Genomic DNA, 25,959 nt, shown 5'->3' on the forward strand with positions numbered 1-25,959 from the left:
TCCGTGTTTTTGTTGCGTGTCCATAATATATTTTCATCTTTACGGTGTTCTCTATTTTTGTATATAGAAATAATGCGCCTAAACATAGGGTTAATTTGTGCCTTATTTTAGGCTTATATATGGCCTGATTTGGTTAATTGTAAGTCCGTAGTATGTTTCCCTCTGTGCTATTGTCCCCCTCTATATTTGCTGTCTACTGCAATCCGGCTTCCCGGGGTGACCGCTGTGCACACGCGCCCGCTGGACGGTATCTGGGATATTGCAGGAGGTGGATCTCGGTGCCACGTCCCGGTCACGTGTCTCAGCTCTGTCCATAGTGGGCGGAGTTTGACTCCCGGCACGGAGCGCGGCGCTTTGCTGCGTCTTGTGATCCTCCGGAGCTGCCTTGCTGAGACAGTGTGTGCCGCTATAGCGGGGCGCCATTGGGACACCCGGATTTTATAATAAATACATATACTCACTGCTGGAAAGTGGGTGTATCTAGCAGTGATTTGATAGGTTGAAAGGATGGTATATTCCTCCCACATAAGGGACCGGCACCGCCCCCTTTGTTTATCCATTGGTTCTTCATGGATTGAGGGGTGGGACATATTTGGCCATAGTAGGTCTTTTGACCAATTAGAATCTATGTAAGAACATGCAAACTGGTATGTGACTATTTATTGGAATGGTCCAAATATAAAGATGAGCTCCTACTGGTGTGATACCAACCCCCGGAAGAAGGCTGAACGCCGAAACGTGCGTTGGGGCTCACACCATCACCCACAGGAGGTAAATAATCAATCTTTGCACTATTTGTATCTTTTGAATAGGACTAGAGGCTATTAATATGGTAATTACTGTGCCTTTGTTGCACTCTCTCACAGCTGTACAGCGGTTCTGTGAGGGATTGTTGGGGTCATTTTAGATATGTGCAAACCTCTCCTTATTGTAAATGTGGGTAATGGTGTTTATTCTTGGGTTTCCCACTTTTTAATATATTGTATGTTATGTATGTCTTTTTGGCTACTCAATAAAGATTCAATTTTATGTATTCTTATGGGTTCATATGTGCTCTCTTTTCGGATCTATCTAACTTTATCTGAACCCAATAGTATGTCTAGTATGTAGTAAGGGGCTTATTTATATTCTTTCACTTGATTAAGTGTTAGAAATGCCTCAGATTTTGGCTTCAACACCTCTGTTAACATGTACTCAGCCTGTCTAGCAGACGCAAATCATGCAGCTGTGTCGACAAACACTAAATCTCCGAGCATGCCAAAATACTCGGAGATCACCCGAGCATGCTTGGGAAAACCTGAGCAATGAGTATAACTCGCTCATCACTACCTGTGTGCAATCTAAGTGTCACATGGTCTGTCAGTATATACACACCGTTTCTGAAAGGCCACAGAGATTGCAACACCATTATGCAAGAGGCATCACTGATGAAAAAACACCATGGAGACAAAAGGAGATCTCCAAACAAGTCAGGGACAAAGTTGATGAGAAGAATAAGTCAGGGTTGGGTTATAAAAAAATATTCCAATCTCTGATGATTCTCTAATCTAATGACATCAAATGGAAAGAACATGGTACCACAGCAAACCTGCCAAGAAAGGGCCGCCCACCAAAATTCTCAGCCCAATCAAGGATGGCATTAATTAGAGAGATAGCACAGAGACCAAAAGTAACCCTGAATTAGCTGCAGAGTTCCCAAGTAGAGAAAGGATCATCTGACCATACCACCACAATAAGCCCTACACTTCATCACTTCATAGAATGGCCTTTATAGAACTGGGCAGAAAAAGACCTTTATTTTCACATAAAAATTGTAAGGCTCATTTTGAGATTACCATAAGGCATATGGGAGACTTCTCAGATTTATGCAGGAAGGTGCTGTGGTCAGTTGGGACAAAAATGTATCTTTTTGACTACCAAAGTAAACACTATGTCTGGCACCAAACCAACACAGCTCATCACCCCAGTGAAACATGGTGGTGGAAGCATCATGCTGTGGGGATGTTTTTTTGGCAGCATGGGCAGGGAAAATGATCCGAGTTGAGGGTAAGAAGGGATGGTGCGAAACACATGGATATTCTTTAGCAAAACCTTTTTCAGTCTGTCAGTGATTTGAGACTGGGATGGAGATACACCTTCCAACAAGACTTGAGTGGTTCAAGGGGAAACGTGTAAATGCTTTAAAGTGGCCTATTGAAAGCCCAGGCCTTAATCCAAATGAGAATCTGTGGTCAAACTTGAAGATTGCTGCATACCAGCGGTAACCATCTAACTTGAAGGAGCTGGAGCAACTTTATTTTGAAGAATGGGCAAATATTCCAGCGGCAAAATGTGGAAAGCTTATAGAGACATGTAGCTGTTGATTGTCGCAAAAAGAAGCTCTACAATGTACTGACTTTAGGGTGGGTGAATATTTATGCACAATGAAGTTTTTAGCGATTTTGTCCTGTTAGTTGGTTGCGTCACAATAAAAAGAAAACCAAATGTTCACAGTTGTAGACATGTTATTTAAATGATCTGATGCAAATCCTCAAAAAAACAGTGAATGTCAAGGTTTTGAGATCACAGAGCACAAAAAATGCCAAGGGTTTGAATAATTTCACAAGCCACTGTATATTCATACAGTCTCAATACTTTATCAATTATCTGCTGCTCCATAAACATGAAATGAGCTGACAATCCCCCTATGTTTTGCAAGATTTCTGTCTTATTAATATAAGTACTACAATTTCTTACAGTAAATGCTGCTACTAAAATACTGAAAGTAATAAATCCTTTCTGCCTGATGTCTATGTCATCAAAGCAGATGTGATCACCAGCTGGGACCCCTTTCACTGAGAAGCTGTCAGGGGTAGGGGTCCTGCGAGAAGAATAATCTCATGTTATTTCCTACACGATGCACATACACACATATACAGTATAACCCAATCCCCTGAACCCTATAGATATCATCTAAATCCTAAACCATTTCTTCTACAGCTATATATAAGGATGTTTTTCAAAGAAATACAACCAGCAGATCTATAGGAAGGAGTATTCTGTTAAGTGTTCTTTCTCAAGTGGCCATAAATAGCTGATTGACTGACACTAGCTCTTAGCTACACACAAGAAGTGAGAAAACCCTTTGTACACATCACACTGTCACACATCATTTTGCAGTTCTTATGTAGCACAGAAATTGACTATTTATACATAGAAAACCCTAAGGAAAAAATAATGGAGACATAATAATAAAACTATCACATAACTGGTCATTAATACAAAGGAGTTGGGATTCAATTCACTATTAATCACTGAACAACAATTATTATTATTATTATTTATTGTTATAGCGCCATTTATTCCATGGCGCTTTACATGTAAGGAGGGGTATACATAATAAAAACAAGTACAATAATGTTAAACAATAAAAGCCATAACTGGTACAGGAGGAGAGAGGACCCTGCCCGCGAAGGCTCACAATCTACAAGGGATGGGTGAGAATACAGTAGGCGAGGGTAGAGCTGGTCGTGCAGCGGTTTGGTCGATCGGTGGTTACTGCAGGTTATAGGCTTGTCGGAAAAGGTGGGTCTTCAGGCTCTTTTTGAAGGTTTCGATGGTAGGTGACAGTCTGATATGTTGTGGTAGAGAGTTCCAGAGTAGGGGTGATGCGCGAGAGAAATCTTGTATGCGATTGTGGGAAGAGGAGATAAGAGGGGAGTAGAGAGGAGATCTTGTGAGGATCGGAGGTTGCGTGCAGGAAAGTACCGGGAGACGAGGTCACAGATGTATGGAGGAGACAGGTTGTGGATGGCTTTGTATGTCATGGTTAGGGTTTTTTACTGGAGTCTCTGGGCAATGGGGAGCCAGTGAAGGGATTGACAGAGGGGAGAAGCTAGGGAATAGCGGGGGGACAGGTGGATTAGTCGGGCAGCAGAATTAGAAGGATAGTCTCTGTACACTGCTATATATACTATTGTTTACAGAATCCAATGAAATTATAATTGGATTTATTTAGCTTTGTATACAAAGGAAAAGATTACCTCCACATTTTCCACATTTCTGTAAGTATTTTTACAATATTGAGATTGCAACACCAAGAAGGAAAAGTATTTTACACTTTGCAGATTACAACATCTAGAGAAGGCTCACATGCAGGGCTATCATAACAGAGCTCTCACATCACATGGTAAAGCAGTTAATCTGGAAAGACTATTGTAGTTTTTATGTAAAGGGGTTGTCATAGCCTGGAGGGGCTTCCATCATGTTACCTTTCTGCCCTCCATTCCCCCATGCTGTGGAGCAGGTTAGGGATCACCAAACTTTGAGGTTGTTCATCTACATTTTTTACTTCAAACAAATACTTAAATCACAATAGAAAGGCACAAACCAATGATTGTTTATTTGCATATTAAAGCCAGTCCTTCTTTAATATGTTGGATACAGCACTCTGTGAACAGCCGGCTTCTTTAGCAATGACCATTTGTGGCTTACCCTCCTTGTGGAGTGTGTCAATGACTGCCTTCTGGACATCTGCCAAGTCAGCAGTCTTCCCCATGATTGTGGAGCCTACTGAAACAGACTAAGGGACCTTTTGAAATACTTAGGAAGCCTTTGCCGGTGTTTTTTGTTAATTATTCTAATTTACTGAGATAATGACTTTTGGGTTTTCATTGGCTGTAAGCCATAATCATCAATATTAACATAAATATTCACTGGAAATAGATCACTCTGTTTGTAATGATTCTATAATATATGAGTTTCATTTTATATTGAAGAACTGAAATATATTAACTTTTTCATGATATTCTAATTTTGTGAGAAGCACCTGTATGTCTTCAGTAAGGAGGAGAGGGCGCTGAAGTCAGCAGACAGCACATGCACTTACTGGCGCATGGACCAGCGGTAATAGATAGGAAGCCAAGTGTAATCACATACAGTGGGGAAAAAAAGTATTTAGTCAGTCAGCAATAGTGCAAGTTCCACCACTTAAAAAGATGAGAGGCGTCTGTAATTTACATCATAGGTAGACCTCAACTATGGGAGACAAACTGAGAAAAAAAAATCCAGAAAATCACATTGTCTGTTTTTTTTTTTCATTTTATTTGCATATTATGGTGGAAAATAAGTATTTGGTCAGAAACAAGCAATCAAGATTTCTGGCTCTCACAGACCTGTAACTTCTTCTTTAAGAGTCTCCTCTTTCCTCCACTCATTACCTGTAGTAATGGCACCTGTTTAAACTTGTTATCAGTATAAAAAGACACCAGTGCACACCCTCAAACAATCTGACTCCAAACTCCACTATGGTGAAGACCAAAGAGCTGTCAAAGGACACCAGAAACAAAATTGTAGCCCTGCACCAGGCTGGGAAGACTGAATCTGCAATAGCCAACCAGCTTGGAGTGAAGAAATCAACTGTGGGAGCAATAATTAGAAAATGGAAGACATACAAGACCACTGATAATCTCCCTCGATCTGGTGCTCCACGCAATATCCCACCCCGTGGGGTCAGAATGATCACAAGAACGGTGAGCAAAAATCCCAGAACCACGCGGGGGGACCTAGTGAATGAACTGCAGAGAGCTGGGACCAATGTAACAAGGCCTACCATAAGTAACACACTACGCCACCATGGACTCAGATCCTGCAGTGCCAGACGTGTCCCACTGCTTAAGCCTGTACATGTCCGGGCCCATCTGAAGTTTGCTAGAGAGCATTTGGATGATCCAGAGGAGTTTTGGGAGAATGTCCTATGGTCTGATGAAACCAAACTGGAACTGTTTGGTAGAAACACAACTTGTCGTGTTTGGAGGAAAAAGAATACTGAGTTGCATCCATCAAACACCATACCTACTGTAAAGCATGGTGGTGGAAACATCATGCTTTGGGGCTGTTTCTCTGCAAAGGGGCCAGGACGACTGATCCGGGTACATGAAAGAATGAATGGGGCCATGTATCGTGAGATTTTGAGTGCAAACCTCCTTCCATCAGCAAGGGCATTGAAGATGAAACGTGGCTGGGTCTTTCAACATGACAATGATCCAAAGCACACCGCCAGGGCAACGAAGGAGTGGCTTCGTAAGAAGCATTTCAAGGTCCTGGAGTGGCCTAGCCAGTGTCCAGATCTCAACCCTATAGAAAACCTTTGGAGGGAGTTGAAAGTCCGTGTTGCCAAGCGAAAAGCCAAAAACATCACTGCTCTAGAGGAGATCTGCATGGAGGAATGGGCCAACATACCAACAACAGTGTGTGGCAACCTTGTGAAGACGTACAGAAAACGTTTGTCATTGCCAACAAAGGATATATCACAAAGTATTGAGATGAAATTTTGTTTCTGACCAAATACTTATTTTCCACCATAATATGCAAATAAAATGAAAAAAAAACAGACAATGTGATTTTCTGGATTTTTTTTTCTCAGTTTGTCTCCCATAGTTGAGGTCTACCTATGATGTAAATTACAGACGCCTCTCATCTTTTTAAGTGGTGGAACTTGCACTATTGCTGACTGACTAAATACTTTTTTTCCCCACTGTACCTAGAGCCAATATAGCTGTGTGCTGCAACATTGCATTAAAATGCAACTACGGGCGATCAAAAGATCGTATCTACACCAAAATGGTATCAATAAAAATGTCAGCATGGCACGCCAAAAATAAGCCCCACCAAGCCCAAGATCATGAAAAATGGAGATGCTACAGGTCTCGGAAAATAACTCAATTTTTTTTTAACAAACTTTGGATTTATTTTCACTACTCAACCCCTTATCGACCGACGATACGCCTTTATTTGGGTAGCTGAGACCCCAGAGAACATGACTTGGGTCAGTTTTTACCGACCCCAGTGCTGCAATCCCGTTATTCATGGAATAATGGCGACCTCAAAAAAAAAGTTGAATTTCCCATTTAATTTCTCTCTCCTCTGATGTGCGCTCACCGAGATCTGCCAGCCGGCACCCGGCAACAATAGGAAATTTTTCCTATTGGTTCATTTTGATCACTGAGGGTCTATCACTGTGATCAAAATGAAAAAAATAGTAAATCAAACCGCCCTTTAGGTAAAAATAATAAACTAAAAAAAATGTATTTAATTCCATATTTCTATTAGGGTTAGGGTTATGGTTGGGTTTATAGTGGGAGTTGGGCTAAAGTTAGGGCTCGGCTAAAGTCAGGGTTGGGCTAAAGTTTGGGTTGGGCTTAAGTTAGGGTTAGGGTTGGGCTAAAGTTATGTTTGGGTCAGGGTTAAAGTAAAGATAGGGTTGGGCCAAAGTTAGGGTTGTGGTTATGGTTGGGATTATGGTTAGGGGTATGTTAGGGTTAAGGTTGGAGTTAGACTTGGGGGGTTTCTACTGTTTAGGTACATCAGGGGGTCTCCACACGCGACATGGTGCCACCATTGATTCTAACCTATACATGTTTGGTGTCTATGAACTCGTCATGACCTGGAGAATCATAATGGCAGGTCAGTTTTAGCATTTGCTGATTATGGTAAAAAGAAACCTTAAAAAAAAACACTGTGAAATTGGTCTTAGCAATGGTGCTGTTCAAAATTACAACTCGTTCCACATAAAACAAGAAAGCACATGGCTATATTATGTAAAAATAAAAAAATTATGACTCTGAGAAGCAGGGGAGCAAAAAACAGAAACACAAAAACAAAAATGGGCTGCGGCGTGAAGGGGTTAGTAGGTAAATAGAAGAGCGTAACTTTGTACATCAGGTCACGCCAAGGGTGCCCTGAAGCGCCCATATTTACATATTAAATACGATTTTTCATATGCTTGGCGTGAAATTATAGGGGTATGACCTATATGCAAATGTTTATGCTGTTGACTTGGCATTTTGAGAGTGACAGACTCCCTTTAAAAAGAAGCTTTAAATGACTTTAGAATTAAACCTATTCCTTATTAATACAAAAAGAGAAGTTTTCCTATGTACGCTGGTGCAATGACAGTGCAGGCAGTGATTGCCATCACCCCTTGCTCTGCTCTGGACGTACACCGCCATCATAGATAAGTGGGGTAATGTTATTTCTTCATGTAGCAATCACCTTTCTTATATATTTCTTCCCTTGGGCCATTGCAGATTTGTGATTAACCAATGAATATCACTTTCATCCAATCACCCACACTCGTTTCCTTCTGATTAGATGCTGTTGTTGGCTATTTTTTTTTTCTTTTAGATGATTTCTTACAGTTCCGCCATAACCGTCTGCTATTTCCTCCCGTTTGATCTCCTTTCCTTTTTTTCTGCATTTTCCAATTTTAAGACTTTTTGTTTTCAGTTTTCTATCCTGATTCTTTGCTGTCTTTGTTGGTCTACCTGTATGCTTTCCTTCTACAACCTTTTCATACCCTTGTACCAAATTTTGCGCATTTGACCAAGATGATTGCCACAGCCCAAATTGGTTTTCTATTTTAAAGCTGATTTATAATCCTTTTTTGCGGTTTCAGCTGACAGCTGTTGTGTTGGGGCCATGTTTTCTATCAATTAGCAAAATCCACCAGCTTGATAAGGTCTGTGACCACTCCTCTGTCATTGCAGACTAATTGGAAATTTTATACTTGAGTTAGTATTTATTTTAGAAATGGAAATTGCAAAGTGATTCCATAAGTTTACATCTTCTTGATCTTGAATGACATATATCATATTGGTTGTCTTCAATTTATGTGTCTGCTACAAAGTGAAAAAAAAAACCTGAAGACCTGGTTCAGGTCTGATGTAAAACACCTTAATAAGTTGCAATATTTTTGCCCGACTCCAGTGTGGCACAAAAACATTGAGACATTTGGAGATATATGCTAGTCTTGGCCTGCTTTGCCAATATGGGCGCTCTATGGGTGGGACAGGGCATTGCTATGTTCATCAAATTCATAAAAAGTTACGCCATTACTACTTAGTGGCATGGCGTACTTCAGAAAATTACTCCAGTCGGTGAATGGGGGAGGACATTTCTGGCCATTGATTAAAGGGGATCTGTCACTAGGTTTTTGCCACCAAATCTGACAGCAGCATGTGTTTTGCAGACCCTGATTTAAGTGATGTGTCACTTAAAATGCTGCTAACTGTAGTTTTGATAAAATCACTGATTGATCAGTAAGAGAATATCACTAGATGACTAGGAAACCTGCTTCCAGGTAGTCCTCCATATTCATGAACTCTTTATAACCCCGGCCCCAGAACTGATTGGCAGCTTTCTGCCTTTGCACAGTGTACCGAAAAATCTTCCAATCAGTGGTGTGGGTGGGGTTATACAGAGCTCAGCATCAGAGAACTGCTGGATCTGTAGCAGATAGAACAATGATTTTATGAAAATGACAGTAAGCAGCCCAGTAAGTGACACATCACTGGAATCAGGGTCTCTCTCTCTCTACAGTACATTATGCTGCCCTCAGAGAGAGTAGCATAAACCTGGTGAAATATTCCCTTTAAGCGGAATGCTGCTGTTAATTGATTAGTACCCCAGTGAGCCCTTCGTTAAGACTGGTGTGCTCAAATGCCTGTGTTAATGAATCGGCTCCGGAAAGTTTCACATGTTATATGTCTAGATCTTTGCTCTAAGTGATACAAACTAAAAAATGCAGCGTTTTATCACCACCCAATCATGTCAATGGGTGAAAAACGCTGAAAAAAACAAGAAGTGATGTGCTCTATTGTTCAACAAAAACCATGCAACGCACAAAATATTGATGACAAAAAAAGCAAAATGTGTGCATCAGATTCCTGAACTCTCATAGACATAGGTGTTACTGTAAGGGTATGTTTCCACGTACCGTATTACTTGCGCTTTGGCCGGAGTGGAAACCCTGCTCCGCCCAAAGCTTCGCCCCTTCGGTCCACGCGGTGATTCCGGATGTGTTCAATGAATCACCGCAAGGTACCCATAGAGTAGGCAGTTTACCTTGTGGAGACTGAGTGTCTCCGCAAGGTAAACCGACATGCTGCGGTCTAAAAAGACAAGCCGCATGTCCGATTACGCGGGTGTGTCACCCACGTAATCGGATGCATAGTGGTGACAGGATTTCATAAAATCCCCTCCACTATGCAGTAACATCTGGCCACTGCGGATTAAACGCTGCGGCAGGACGCAGCGTTCCAATCTGCAGCTATTCCTGAATGTTTCCGGACCATGGAAACATACCCTAAAACACAGCTGAAAATTTGCATTTAAAAAAGCTTAAAAAACACCTAGTGTGAACTTACCCTAATAATAGCTTCTATAGTTCTTCTTAATCATGGCAACTATATTTAACACAGTGGAGTAAAACAAATGCTTATGAGATCCCATCAGCTTAACAAGATTGTAGAGCGAGAGGCAAGACCTAACTACCATTTTCTTCTGTGAAAGGCATAATCCAAGGAAAGGCGCAGTTTGTAATTTAATTAAGAAATGCTTCAGTATTCGGCATTAGACACTAATGATGTAATGTGGAAATAACACATCACACCAGAATGCAGAAAGACAATGTATACAGACATCATTCCACATTGACACCGGCAAGACCTACAATGCAAAAACCTACATCTCCTGAAGTCACAAGACGCACATCGGTGCTCAGAAGAATAGATCCACCAGGTTTAAAATTGGCTGTGAAAGACATTGACTTTCTCGTGGAGAATAAATGGAGACGAGAACATTTAAAGAAGCACCCCAATTAAATTTTTGTTTTCCCCAAACCTGTTGAAATAAAAATATAATGATGTTTAAGGTAAAAAAAAAATACTCAAAGATCGCAGTCTTTTGTAGTTTTCAGCACTACTCCGGTCCTCTTCTCACTCACGTGACTGCAAACCCGACTTGCTGAATCACACTGAGGTTTATGTGTGTAACGGAAATTGCTTTTAGGCCGGGGTCACAATTGCGAGAAACTCACTCAGACCGGAGCGCTCAGCTGCATAGAAATACATGCAGCCGCACGCTCCGGTCCTGAGTGCCAGTGGCAGTGACGGGTATTGAGACGCGAGACTCGTGCAAGTTTCTCGCAAGTGTGACCCCGGCCTTACAATGTAAGTCTGTGTAATGTCAAAATGAGGCTTTATTGACTTACATTGTCCTCACACATAAATCCCAGTGTGATCCAGCAAATCAGAATTTTAGTGAAGAGGACTGGAGGAATACTGAAAACTAGGAAAGATGGCGATTGTTGAGTGTATTTGAGGGGTTCTCCAATAATGTAAGAAAATAGTCCCCAAACGTAATTCAAACATCAATCAGTGCTAATCAGGAGTTAGGACATGCTGCAATCTGAAGACACACAGCTCCTAAGACCTGTGTCTCAATGACAGAGGAGCTGTATCAGAAACCCATATACCTCCTTGAGCTGAGGAGAATAGGTGTGATATCTAAATAAATAAATATTTTTCTCTTTTTAGACAAGTCGAAGATTTATTTCTTTTGATGTCAAAGCCCTTCTCCTGCAGCTCATGATACAGCTACTCTGTTAGTTGAGACACAGGTCTTGGGAGCTATATTTCTTCATATTGAAGCCTGTTATGATGACATGTGACTAGGACAGGCTGCCATTAGAATTTTGTGAAGCTTGCCATTTTATTACATTCTTGGAGAACCCATTTAAAATACTTACATTACATTACATACACATTTACACAGGTTTAGGGAATAAAACATTTTGTGGGACTGCTCTTTTAAAGATTGATTTCTAATCTATTCTAATTAGAACAAAACAACAATTATGTAATGTACAATATTACATTGATATTATTAACCATGATCATAATGCAGAATATTTAAGAAGAATTAATATCTATTTCTGTTTTGTAGAACTGAATAGACGCTATTGTTACATGACAATATATATTACAATAGAATTTATATTAAATATGGAAACAAGTTGAAATGCAAATGCCATACAGTTTTTAAGAATAGAAAGCTTGTCTCATAAGCAACATACAGTATATCACTTATCCTCAGGATTAGTGATCAATGTATGAATTCTGGATGTTTGACCATTAGTACAACCACTGTATGCGAGAACTGGGCACCTGAGGCCCCCAAAGAATGAAATATTACTTAGGATAGGTTGATACTAATACAGGAATCTCTGCCAGACCACTTTTTAAGCATGTCTGAAAAAGATGAATACAGCCAGGGTGGAGGCCAGACAGTGTCCACAGTGGCTCTATTGAAGTCAGTGGCCTCATCAGGGCTCTGTCAGGGTTCACTTCAAAATCTTGTTTTTTGGGGACCCTGACAGAATTGCAGACATTGTGCTCAATGGAAAGCACTTTATTAGTAAGAATCTAGCTTAAACATACCTGATTACTACTCTATTAACCCCTTTCTGATGTTGGGCGTAATAGTACGCCCACATCAGACTCGCCCTGTTTGGAGCGGGCTCTGGCGCTGAGCCAGCACCTTTCTGGGCACATCTCAGATGATATATACAGCTGAGGCTGGTTTCACATTCGCGTTAAAACAACGCTGTGCCCTGCGTCATTAAGCCCCGCCCCGATCCGGCTCCCTGCCCGCCCCATCCGGGATCACCGCCTACTTTCGCATTTGCACGCATGCGATCGGCGCACCCTATCTTTAGCATAGGGTGCACAGATCATGCACTGCTGCCAGTGTGAAAGTAGCGTGCTGCGCACTTTTGACGGTGCGCCGTGCGCGCCGAAATGCAACATGCGGGGCTTAACGACGCAGGGCGCAGCGTTGTTTTAACGCGAATGTGAAACCAGCCTGACATGTGTCTGCAACAGCCATGGGTGGAATTGCAATCCACCCACGGCTATTAACTAGATAAATGCCGCTGTCAATTTCTGATAACGGCATTCAACTCGAGCTTACCCGAAGCGCGTTGGAAATCTCACCCATTGGGGATCGTGGATCAATAATAGGTTTTCAGGACAACCAGAGGTTTCCAGCAGACCTCTATAGTTGTCATTGCCCGATTGCGATAAGCGCCACCTGGTGTTCGGCGCTCCCAGCAAGTCAGCATTTCTGCTACACACAAGCGATGTTATCATCTCTTGTGTGTAGCACAGCAGATCAAAGTACTGCAGCTTCTAGTCTCCCATGGAGGCTATTGAAGCATGCAAAAAGTAAAAAAAAGTTTTTAAAAATATAACAAAAATATAAAAGTTCAAATTGATCACCCCCCTTCGCCCCATTCAAAATAAAACAATAAAAAAATAAAATATACACATATTTGGTATCACCGTGTTAAGAATTGCCCGATCAATATAAAAAGAGAATTAACCCAATTGCTAAATGGTGTAACGAGAAAAAAAAACTCAAAACGCCACAGTTACGTTTCTTTTGGTCGCCGCATTATTGCATTAAAATGCAATAACAGGCGATCAGAAGATCGTATTTGCACCAAAATGGTATTATTAAAAATATCAGCTCGGCGCGCAAAACATAAGCCCTCACCCAACCCGATATCATGAAAAATGGAGACGCAGTGGATATCAGAAAGTGGCGCAATTTTTTTTTCTTTAACAAACTTTGGAATTTTTTTTCACCACTTAAATCAAAAAGGACCTAGACATGTTGGGTGTTTGTGAACTTGCAATGACCTGGAGAATTATAATGGCAGGTCAGTTTTAGAATTTAGTGAACATGGTAAAAAAAAAAAAAAAAAACTGTGGAATTGTAATTTTTTTTGCAATTTCACCGCACTTGGAATTTTTTTCCCATTTTCCAGTACCCGATATGATAAAACCAATGGTGTTGTTCAAGACTACAACTCGTCCCGCAAAAAACAAGCCCTCACATGGCCATTTTGACCAAAAAATAAAAAGTTATAGCTCTGGGAAGAAGGGGGAGCAAAAAACGAAAACGCAAAAACAAAAATACCTCTGGTCATTAAGGGGTTGACTGTCCAATGACTTTCTATAGTAGTTAACCAAAGTGTATGGACCAGTGGTTGCTCTTGCTCAGTAACGCTTCATTCTCACAGAAGACTTTACAGCCCCTTTTTTGGATCAGGTCGGGGTCACACTTGCGAGTGCAATGCGAGAAACTCACGCATCAATACCCGGCACTGCCGCCGGTGGTTCGGACCGGAACGTTCAGCTGCATAGAAATACATGCAGCTGCACACTCCGGTTCTGAGTTCCGGGTATTAATGCGCGAGTTTTTCGCATTGCACTCGCAAGTGTGACCCCGGCGTCAGTGGAGGTCTCAGCATACAAACCCCTAGTGATTATAAATTTATCATTTATCCTGTGGAGACTTAAAAATGTTGTTTATAAAGGTACTGTCACACTTAGCGATGCACCAGCGATCCTGACCAGCGATATGACGCTGTCAGGATCGCTGGTGCATCGCTAAGTGGTCGCTAGTGAGCTGCCAAACAGGCAGATCTCACCAGCAACATAGCAGCGGTCGGGGGTCGTTACTTACCTGTCAGACGAGGCGATCCTGACGTCCTCCCGCCCGGGTCCACGCGTCACTCGTCGGTGCTACAGGAAGTTGACGACGAGAAACGGTCCAGGACGTTCTCGCGCGATCAGCGATAACCAGCGGGGGAGCCGGTCGGAGGTAAGTATCACACATAGCGATATCGCTAGCAATATCGCTGCTACGTCACAAAACCAGTGACGTTACAGCGATATTGCTAATGATATCGCTTAGTATGACGGGGCCTTAAGACAATCCTTTTATCTCAAACAATTGCTAATTAAGATATTATTCCAATTAATATCAACAAAGTTACATGTCCTCCCCATCATATCCAGGGCCAAAGAAACTCACAAATTAAAGGGGTTTCCCATCTCCAAGATCCTTTCCCAATAAGTAATACAGTTCTTCTAATTAGCTAAGTCACTTACCCCATGTCCAGGGCATTGCAGTAGCTTAGATGTTCATGGCTATTATGACCACTCACATAGTGACAGTTAGTTAGTTGCTAGTGATCATAACCATGAATGCCTAAGATACTGTAATGCCCTGCACATGGGGTAAGTGACATTGGTTATCAGAAGAACTATACTACATTTCTAATTGGAAGTATGTGCTAATATTATTATTATTATTACACCTACAACATATTGAGATAGGATCTTGGAGAATGGAATACTCCTTCAAAAAGCATTAGACCAAGTTCACACGTCATATATCTGTTGCGGATTTGTGGTGCGGAATTCACACTGCAAATCTGCAGCATTTTACAGTACTATACAAGTAAATGGGTTTTTGTAATGTGAAAGCATGGTGCGGATTTCACATCAGCGGCATGCTCGTTATTACGTAGATTTTTGTATCAGTTTTCATCCTACTAAATGTTTAATAAATGGAGAAGGGAGAAATCCGATGATGAATTGGCAACAAAATCAGCATGTGTTCCTCGTGGATATTCGTCTTAGATTTTGCAGAAAATCTGCAGCGTGTAGACATACCCTTAGAATAATCGTGCTGCAATTTTGGAGAGATCACCTGTTATCCTCCTTCCTTCAATAACTCCCTGAACAGAGATAAAAAAAAAATCTTATCTCCACTATGTGCTTAATTCCCAGAATAGCTAATATTGTGTTAATATGGGAAGACAAGTGTTAAGTGGCTTCCTGAGTGTTTAATAGGGATGAAGAATAAACAGCGCTGAGACTATGGGAGAAAAACCTTTACCGTCAGACATAAAACAGTTCAGCAGGAAACTGATCTACCAATGTACTAGCATAACTTATTGATTAAAATAAGAATACAAATGATCCGAAATCACAATTTTTCCTTATTTTTGCAGCCTTCCTGCAGGGGTCAGCGTTCCCCAGCCTTAAAACTCCAGAATAACAGACTAAAGCCATCCGTTCTGTCTGCTGATATTATACCTTATAGCACATTTACAATCCAAGTTACTATATAAAATAGGTTAAAAAAACAACAAAACATACAATAGTAAACAACACAATAAAGGGATGTGCAATATAATAATACAAGATATCCCATTTATTGACTACACATCTCCGAATTCCAGAATAATGTACAAGAAGTTATTTAGTACTTACTTGGTTTAATTGCAATTTTCTGATATCCACAAGTGAAGTTTACAGATTCTTTAGATTGGGATTTTCCAAATGAAACTTCATTAGGAAGATTTATAAGGAAAGGTAACGCACCGAGTATTTGTAGTGGGATCTGTTCTTCCAGGCGTAGGACTGAACGGTCTCGTTATTCCTTTTTTTTCTCAATGTCTAGAAGCTTTACGGAGGCGACGAGATAAAATCAATAGAGAAGTTAATAGGAATATCCCATGCTGACTGTAAAAAAAAAGCCATCAAGTCATCTCCACGCTCAGTGCCTTGCTGTAGTTAAGAAGCGTGCTCGTGAAATGAAGATTACCACTTGCACTTGTCTGGGCTGCTGCTAGTCTACATTGACTTATATGGAGGCTGCATCTTTTCCAGCTGTACAGTATCCGCCTCTCTTTGGTGAAATCCCTTAGGGTATCCCTTCAGGCTGTTTTGATCTCCCTGCTTTCCCATTCGATTATCCTTGTCTCCCACTCACTGAGTAGTTTTTCCTTCCTCCCACTGACTTAAAGCTCCTTTCTTTTGCATCTCCCCTATTGCTCACTGATCACTTGCTACTGATTTGCTGGCTCCATTTGCCTGCCTGGTATGTTTTCCCTTTCCGTCACTCACAGCAAAATCTGTTGAGCACCTTGCAGACACACAGAGCTGGAAAATTTCAATCACAAAATGCATCTGTTTATTTAAGACAAAAAGAAAACAAACAAAAAAAACAGATAAAAACACAGTATAGAAGGTTACGAATAACAGCATATTATAAGTAGATGGTTGACCCAGCTTAGGGGAAGGAATTTTTTTCCCTATGGAGAAAATTGGCTTCTACTCTGTGGGTTTTTTGCCTTCCCCAGGATCAACAATGCAGAACAGCTGCACTAAAAATAGGCTGAACTAGATGGACATAAGGTCTTCCTTCAGCCTTCAAAACTATGTTACTATGTTACAAAAAAAATAAAAAATACCGCAAAGTAACTTTTTATGCAATGGCAGTGAGGTATTTTGCTTGTTTCTTTTTTTTTTTGCTTGTTCTCTGCCTACAGGATTTTGGAACTCACAACGTATCTGTAGACAATGTTGAACGGCGCTGAGAGTCCTATGGGGAACGCTGTGTACATCTGCCCGGAGAAATGTTACAAAACCAGGGAATATGACGGTGAAAACAGTTTCCTGAGAATCCTTTTTTTTTCAGATTTTCAGTGCGAATTTGAGAAAATTGAGTGTTTCCAGTAGTCATCCAGGATTAATGCCGTCTGCGATAGGTGATGGATGTTTTCAAGGCTTCTCCCGTACACTGTTTGTAAATTTAATGTCGATCCTAATCATTTTCCACCGAATTCAGCTCCGCGTTACAGGACAGCTCCGAAGGTTTTAGCAGGAATCGTATACAGCCTGGAAGGTCGGACTGTTTCCTCCATTTCACATGTAAATGATATGTATATTATAGTACGTCAATGGAATTTAGGAGGCAGCAGTTAAAGAGTAAATTACTTATTCATTCACTTATTTTTTTTAACTAGCTATACGAAGTGAATGTGTATACACATAGATGCAATCAATATTCACCCCTCATTGCAAATTACATTTGTTAGCAATAATTTTTCTGCTGTTTGCAATAAACCAATGAAACAATTAAAATAGTTCAGCTCAACTAAAATAACAAGAGGTTGTGTAAGATGTCCAAGTGAAGTAGTCGTGGACGAACTTTGGTACTCACTCGCTCTGGCATCCTACAGTCAAGGTGTGTCTCAGTCCTGGTGTGCTGCTGTGTGTGTGGTGCTTCCCACTTACTTCTGACCGGCAGGCCTCTTCTGAGTCCAAGAATCCCTCTTCTGGAACCAGGGCAGCAAACAATCCAGGAGACACTTGGTTAACAAAAAAAAAAAATTTAATTAGAGAATGGTGGTCTGTACAGTTTTTACAAGCAGGTTTAAAAGATAAGGCCCAACGGGTTGTAATCTTTCCCGCAGGTACCGGATACAACTTTAACCCTGGTTCTCGGGGTAGGAGGCACAGCCCTCTCTGATTCCTAGCCATTGGGAATCTTACTCACCTCTAGCAGCATTTCTGGATTGCAATACCTTACACCCTTTTGGTCTGAGTCATCCTGTCATCTAGCTTAGCAAGCTGAGTGTGCCCCTGGCCCCCGACGTTAATCTCGAGGTTGCCCTTGGTCATTAAATGGAATCACCCAAAGGATATTTTTTGCAATCTGCTGTCCAGAATATTGATTTCACATAGTCCCTAGCAGCCCACTATTCCTGCTGCATGTGCACTCCTGCCCTCGCATACACTCACTGTCACTTTCTGCCTCTGTTTCTAACACTCAGTCCCCCCTCCCACCTGGGCTGTACACTTCAGTTAACCCTGTCCCAGTTAATTGCAGCCCCAGGGGGTATTCTACCTGTACCACATACAGTACAAGTAAATAAATCACATTTACCCCTTGAGGGTCTGGATGCAATCCATGAGCTCCCACCCTTGTTACAGATGCTTAAAATTTAGCACAAAATGCCATTTTTACTGATCACTGCTGTCTCAGATTTATGTAACTAGAGAAGAGCGGATCAATCCGCGGAAGATCAAGTTCGAGTCAAATTTCCTGAAATTGAAATTTTGGGTTATACTTTGAGATTCAATTAACGGTTCATGAAAAAAATTCTTGCACAGCACCATATTCCACACTGCTGAAGCATCAAAGAGCAGGCTAATGTCTTTTTATTCAGCCACATGGACTTTCCTATGGACTTTCCCTGCAGCTAGGACATCCTACCTTGTATAGTGGTCAGCACCTGCATCATCACAGATCAGGGGTTCTCAATAGTGAACATTTTGTATGATAGAGTAATTTTCCATCTCCAGAGTTATTGGGTAAGTCTGTGTCTTTTGTAGTGTGTAAGATCTTATGGACAGCAGGGGCCTCTCTCTCTCTCGATATAGTCTGCAAAGTGTAAGCTCTTATGATCAGTCGAGTCCTCACTCTCTCGACTGTAGAGCGTAAGCTCTTATGGTCAGCTGGATCCTCTCTTTTTTGGCAGTAGAGTGTAAGCTCTTAAGATCAACAGAGTCCTCACTCTCTCTTGTACAGTGTAAGGTCTTATGGTCAGCGGCTCCTCTCTCTCCTGTACAGTGTAAGGTCTTATGGTCAGCGGCTCCTCTCTCTCCTGTACAGTGTAAGGTCTTATGGTCAGCGGGTCCTCTCTCTCTTGTACAGTGTAAGCTCTTATGGTCAGCAGGGTCCTCTTTCTTTCTCTTCTGTAAGGTATAAGCTCTTATGATCAGCAGGGTGCTGTCTCTTTCTTATAGAGTGAAAGCCTTTAAGTTCAGCGAGCTCCTATTTCTCTCTCCTATAGCGTGTGACCTCTTATGGTCAGCGGGGTCTTCTTTCTCTCTTCTATAGAGTGTACGCTCTTATAATCAGTGGGGTTCTCTCTCTTTGCCCCCCACTTGTATTTTCCAAGCATTTACAATTTTTTCAGTATTAAGACTTGCACAAATTCATTCACCGTGATTGGAAATATTGGGGAAAATTTTATGAAACTAGCAACTTTGAATTTCAAAAGATCTGCTCATCTCTATATTCAATCTTTTTATGACAAGAACCTTTATTACTTTGTACGGCTACTTTGACTGTTTTTACCTACTATTAATGTGATGTAAAAACAGACACCAGCTTCTGACAGAAGTGTTTCCTCCAGTTCACTAATATTAATGGGTTGTCAAAAGAGCGGTACAAAAGTTAAGAGTTCATTGCCTTTCATAATCAAGTGGAGTAAACAGGCAAAGTTACAAAGGGATTGAATGTTCCTAGAGATACAGTTGGAATCATATTTTGCAAGTTACATGAACACTGGCTACACTACTTGCATGTGACACACAGAGGAAGCTATTACTGGTTGAAATTAGACTCCTGAGATCCTGAAGAGTTTTTGAACACTTGCATGCTCAGTGAGGATGCAAGTGACCAAAAACTCTTAATTAACTGCAAAAGACCTACAATAAGGCCGGCGTCACACTAGAGAGGAATACGGACGAGTGAGAGGCGTTAAAAAAACGCATTGCACACGGACCAATAATTCTCTATGGGGCAGCTCCCATCAGCCGTATTTTTCTTGCGTATATTTTACGGTCCGTGCAGTAGTACGCGAATGCAAGTCTATGGGTGCGCTAAAAATATGCATTTCACATGGACCACACGTGTGACTTGCGAGAAATACGCACCCGGTGTCTTAGAAAAGCCGGCAATTCAGTGCGCTATACAGTAAAATCACACTGACAGGTTTAATAAAGAAACGAAAAAATAGATCTAGACACATAGAATACACATATATATATATAAATATATATATACATGTCATTGAGACACATATATATTTATATATTTATATTTCTTCATAGCAGAATAGCCGCTAATTCAATTGACGGCATCTGTTAAATCATTCCCCAACCCTACATGAAATGACACATGGTTTACATACAGTAAACCATTTCATTTCATGTTTTTTTATATGTCCCTGACTAATAATTAGATGAGGGTTTGTGTGCAAAATTTGGGAGGTGTAGGTAATAATTTAAGGGGTTAATTCGTTGTAAAAAAATTTGTGGGCTCCCGCTGTAATTTGTCAACCAGGGAGGTAAAGCAGGTGAGTGAGGGCAGATTTTAATAGCCATGGGAGGGACCATTGTTTTTGCCCCCCCGGCTACAAAAATCTGCCCCCAGACACACCAGAAATGGCGCATCTATAAGATGTGCCAATTCTGGCACTTATCCTCTCTATTCCCATTGCCCTGTAGCGTTGGCAAATGGGTTAATATAACAAAGGGTTAATGTCACTATTCGATTGTAAGGCTGGAGTCACACACAACCATTAAAAATGCGGACCGATTTTAACAGTACGAAATCGCACAAAGATTACTTGTCCAGGGATCCGTCTGTCATCCGAATTTCCGGTGATGAACCAATTTTATTCGCATCTAAGCATCAAATTGACATCCAATGCCTGATGCTCTTTCCTGTTGACCTGGAGAAGTCTTGCAATTTAATCGCAAGTCACACGTGTGGTGCATTTTCAATGCGATTTTTAATCGCATCCATAGACTTGCATTGTCAAATCCGATCTGAAAATCGGTGACAATCGCAGCATGCTGCGATTGTCTCGGTCCGAGGAACAGATCCGATAAAAAAACGCATGATGGGAGCAGCAACATAGAACAACATTGGGACGAATGCAATGCGATTTTTTTATCGCATTGCATTCGTCCGATTTTATCGCTAGTGTGACTCCGGCCTAAGGTGACATTAAGCCGATTAATAATGGATAGGTTTCAATAAGACACCGATCCATTATTAACCCTATACTAAGAAAGGGTTAAAAACCACACACAGACATTAATTAAAAAGTCTTTTAATGAAATAAATACACCAAGTTTTTGACAAATTTTTATTAGTCTGGTAATCCCAAAATAAAACCATGACCTGCAACAAAAATAACATAAAAAAATCACCAATATCCTTACCTCTCCGCCGTTCAGTCATGTCCCACGCTGCAATCTATCAGAAGGGGTTAAATAGTTTACAATGAGGACCGGTGCTAATGTGACCAGCCTCACTGTAATCTACTACAAAATTAATTGATTCAGCTTTGCGCAGCCTCAATGGCTGCCTGTAGATGAACTAATTACCGTGGGAAAGTTTCTGACTTTTTTCCCACGGTCATTAGCTCATTCACAGATCAGCCGGGGACTCCTGCTGACGTCACTGAGGCTGCAGGGATTTGAAAACCTGTCATTGGGCTCCATTATATGTCCATTATGCAAGTCTGCGAGAAAAAAACGGTATACGGATGCCATACGGATTACATACGGATGTTTACATGAGAAAAATACGCGGCCACACCCTGAAAATGGATGACATACGGAGCACTATTTAAGGACCATTTATGCATATTACGGTCGTAAAATACGGTCCGTATTTCTCTACGTTGTGTGTGACTCCAGCCTTAGACTTAATAGCAGCAGTCACTGAGATTTCAGTTTGCTCAGTAAAGTACATACTAAACACTGAAGGTCTCAATGTCTAAGTTCCAATACATCAAATCATCTGAACGAAAGGTGCAAGAAAAGTTGGCTCCAATATGCTCAATATCATTAGATACGCCAAAGAAGTTTGGGAATTCTGTTCTTCGGAGTTATAAAACAAGACTGGAACTTTTCTGGTCTTTGGATCAGCGGCATGTCAGGAGGAGGAAGAGTGAACCATATGCTGAAAAGAACACCCTATTTAGCGCCCATGATCAGGCCAGGAAGAGTAAGGGGTTCCTCCGTATTGCAGCATTATTGTGCAGAAAATGCAGAACTGTGCATTGGATTTGCACTTTGCTTGCACACACAATTCTGAGCTCCAGGGTGACACTTGTATTACTAAGTAAAGCGGCATTTCTGTTGCAAGGGGTAAGCCTTTTACAGGATCCACATCACAGCAAGTCCATCTTCAAAGCAGAAGCAACGACAGTGGCTGGCACTCAAAGCAAATGAGCATTTTAGCTATACATGGCAGGACTGAAGCCCTGCTATGTGTAGCGCAAGTGATCAAAAAATTGCAGCTTCTAGTCTCCCATGGAGGCTAAGCCAGTAAAAGGTAAAAAAAAAGTTTTTAAAAATATAAAAAAATATAAAATTTTAAATCATCCCCCATTCGCCCCATTTAAAATAAATTTTAAAAAATACACATATTTGGTATCGTTGAGTTCAGAATTGCCTAAGTTTTACTGGTTGCCGCATACAATAACAGGTGATCACAAGATTGTATCTACACAAAAATTGTATCAATAAAAATTTTAGCTCGGCACACAAAAAATAAGCTCTCATCCAGCTACAGATCATGAAGAGATCTCGGAAAATAGCAATATTTTTTTTTCTTTATTTTTTTTTTTTTTTTACAAACTTTGGATTTTTTTTCACCACTTAAATAAAAATAAACCTATACATGTATGATATCTATGAACTCATAATGACCAGTGGAATCATACTGGCAGGTCAGTTTTAGCATTTAGCGAACATAGAAAAGAAAAATTGTGGAATTGCACTTTTTTGCAATTTCACCGCATTTTGAATTTTTTTTCTTGCTTTCCAGTACTTTATATGGTAACAACTCGTCCAGCAAAAAACAAGCCCTCACATTGCCATACTGACAGAAAAAAAAGGAATGGTGGTGAAGGGGTTAATGGCCTCAGAAAGAGGGCAGGATTTTTCTGGGTTTTTGCTTGATTGCAGACAGTGTCTTTCCTTTCCTATCCTATCTAGTCAGTGTGGGCCCCATCATTTGCTCAGCCTATTTTTCTGCCTGTGTTTGTGTTTCATCTTGTCTCACCGACAATATATGTTTGGGTGCTGTCTATTCCTTTTGGGGTCTGCTCCAGGGAAGTTTAGATTTCACCTTTCTTGCTTTAGGATTAGTTAGCTCTCCGGCTGTGCTGAGGCGTCTAGGGCATCGTAGGTATGCTCCACGACTACTGCTAGTTATGTGGATAGGATCAGGAGTCTGCAATCTGCTTAGTTACCAACCTCTCTGGTTTTCTGGTGGCTAAGCCTGTTTCTGCCATCCTCCTCGGTGACCCATTCATAACAGTTATCCTTATTCTTATTTGCACATGGAAACACAAGAAGCAATGGAATGAAACTGAAAGGGCAAAGATACAGACTATTAGAAAAAACTTTTTGACAGTGAGGATGATTAGCTGGTGGAAAGGCTGCCACAAGAGGTGGTGACTGAGTTCTCCTTCAATGGAGGTATTGTAGCAGAGGCTGGACAGGCATCTGCCTGATATGGTTTAGTGAATCCTGCATTGAGCAGGGGGTTGGGCATGATGACCCTGGAGGTCCCTTCCAACTCTAACATTCTATTATTCTATGAGACCAACATAGAGGGCAGGGTTGAGAACAGGGTCATGGTCTATGGGTGAAATTGTAAGCTGCTTCTGTGGGGGTACCCTGTCCCATGCTCTGTGGGTGAAATTGTTAACTTTATAGCTCATATTCAAGTATGCCAAATATTCAGTGCAATACATGTTGACCACCTCTTCACAGACGTTGTCCTGACAAGAGGCAACATTTTCACTGTACAGTAGACTATTGACAATATGTCACAAGTGTGTCACGCCAAGCTGGGAGATCCGGGGGTATAAGATCACTGCATATTGGGAATCACACATTTTCCATATAACCTGTGTGTTTGGATCCCATATTAAATTTATTTGGTTTACTTTGGTGCCAAAGAGGTTAACGACCCTTTCTAACCTGGTCTGAATTATTCAGCTCCATTTCAGCTGCTTCTAATCTGATTGTTAACGCTCCCTATAAAACCTACCCAGACTCTCTCTGTGCTGCAGGTGAAAGCTCTGCTTCCTTGTTCTTTGGAGATGCTGTGCTGTGTGCTAAAGCTAAGTAGTTGAAGTTTGGAGTTGGAGTTGTGGTGTTCTGTAGGTTGCTGTTGTACATGTATATTTATCTCCTTGCCTAACTTTCCCATATAGTTTATTCCTCCCTTGTCCCTATCCTCTTTTCTATTGTTGGTTAGTGTTTTTGTATGATAGAGGAATTTTGTTATTCCTGTTTTGTCTTGTGTCTGGTTTATCTTTTATTTCTGTCCCAAGCCTTATGGGGTGGGGAGGGGACAGATTAGGGTTTTTACTGGAGCATAATAAGGTCCGAGACTTGGGCCTCTCTATCTTTAAGAGGATAGTAAGGGTCTCAGATCTAGGGACAGTTTGAGGCCCCTCTTCCTTACTGAAGACCGTCACATCATGACAATATTTATACTAAACTGTGGACTGGGGAAGGTGAGAAGAGGGAAACATAATATTTGTAGATATATTTCACTGTGGGAATGGAGGGGAGCACAGTCCATCGGTTATGCTGAGTCGAATAAGGCTTTAGGAATCTTACAAGCATAATGGTGGCTGAGTAGAATCATAGAATCATAGAATCGTAGAGTTGGAAGGGACCTCCTGGGCCATCTGATCCAACCCCCTGCTCAAAGCAGGATTCGCTAAATCATCCCAGTCAGATGTCTGTCCAGCCTCTGTTTGAAGACTTCCATTGAAGGAGAACTCACCACTTCTCGTGGCAGCCTGTTCCACTCATTGATCACTCTAACTGTCAAAAAGTTTTTTCTAATATCTAATCTGTGTCTCCTCCCATTCAGTTTCATCCCATTGCTTCTAGTCTTTCCTTGTGCAAATGAGAATAAAGTTGATCCTTCTACAATGTGACAGCCCTTTAGATATTTGTAGACAGCTATTAAGTCTCCTCTCAGTCTTCTCTTTTGCAAACTAAACATTCCCAAATCCTGCAACCTTTCCTCATAAGACAGGGTTTGCAGACCGGTCACCATTCTGGTCGCTCTTTTCTGAACTTGCTCCAGTTTGTTGATGTCTTTTTTAAAATGTGGTGCCCAAAACTGGACACAATATTCCAGATGAGGTCTGACCAAAGAGGAGTAGAGGGAAATAATGACTTCACGTGATCTAGACTGTATGCTTCTGTTAATACATCCTAGAATTGCATTTGCCTTTTTTGCTGCTGCATCACACTGTTGACTCATATTCAGTCTGTGATCTATTAGTATACCCAAGTCTTTTTCACATGTGCTGTCACTTAGCCCTATTCCTCCCATTCTATATATGCTTTTTTCATTTTTATTGCCCAGATGTAGCACTTTGCATTTCTCCCTGTTAAAAACCATTCTGTTAGTTGCTGCCCACTTCTCCAGCTTATTTAAATCTTTTTGAATCCTCTCTCTCTCTTCTCTAGTATTAGCTATCCCTCCTAGCTTTGTGTCATCAGCAAATTTAATCAGTTTACCCTCAATTCCTTCATCTAAATCGTTGATAAAGATGTTGAACAATACAGGGCACAGGACAGAGCCCTGTGGTACCCCACTTGAGACATTCTTCCAACTGGATGTGCAGCCATTTACGACCACTCTTTGGGTCCG

The 25,959-nt window shown here is 41.1% G+C and overlaps 1 protein-coding gene across 1 annotated transcript in view; it reads right to left on the minus strand.

Annotated features, from left to right (window-relative positions):
- Positions 1-16,537, minus strand: part of TRPC4 (transient receptor potential cation channel subfamily C member 4) — a 520,170-nt gene extending 503,633 nt beyond the window's left edge. The window contains exon 1 of the mRNA XM_073583258.1: positions 15,948-16,537. The gene's annotated coding sequence lies outside the window, so the exon portion shown is untranslated. The remainder of the gene's footprint in view (positions 1-15,947) is intronic.
- Positions 16,538-25,959: the final 9,422 nt, after the last annotated feature.

The sequence above is a fragment of the Dendrobates tinctorius genome, unplaced genomic scaffold (genome assembly GCF_039654945.1).
Source record: "Dendrobates tinctorius isolate UK_male_01 unplaced genomic scaffold, ASM3965494v1 ptg000075l, whole genome shotgun sequence".
In the NCBI taxonomy this organism is placed as follows: domain Eukaryota; kingdom Metazoa; phylum Chordata; class Amphibia; order Anura; family Dendrobatidae; genus Dendrobates; species Dendrobates tinctorius.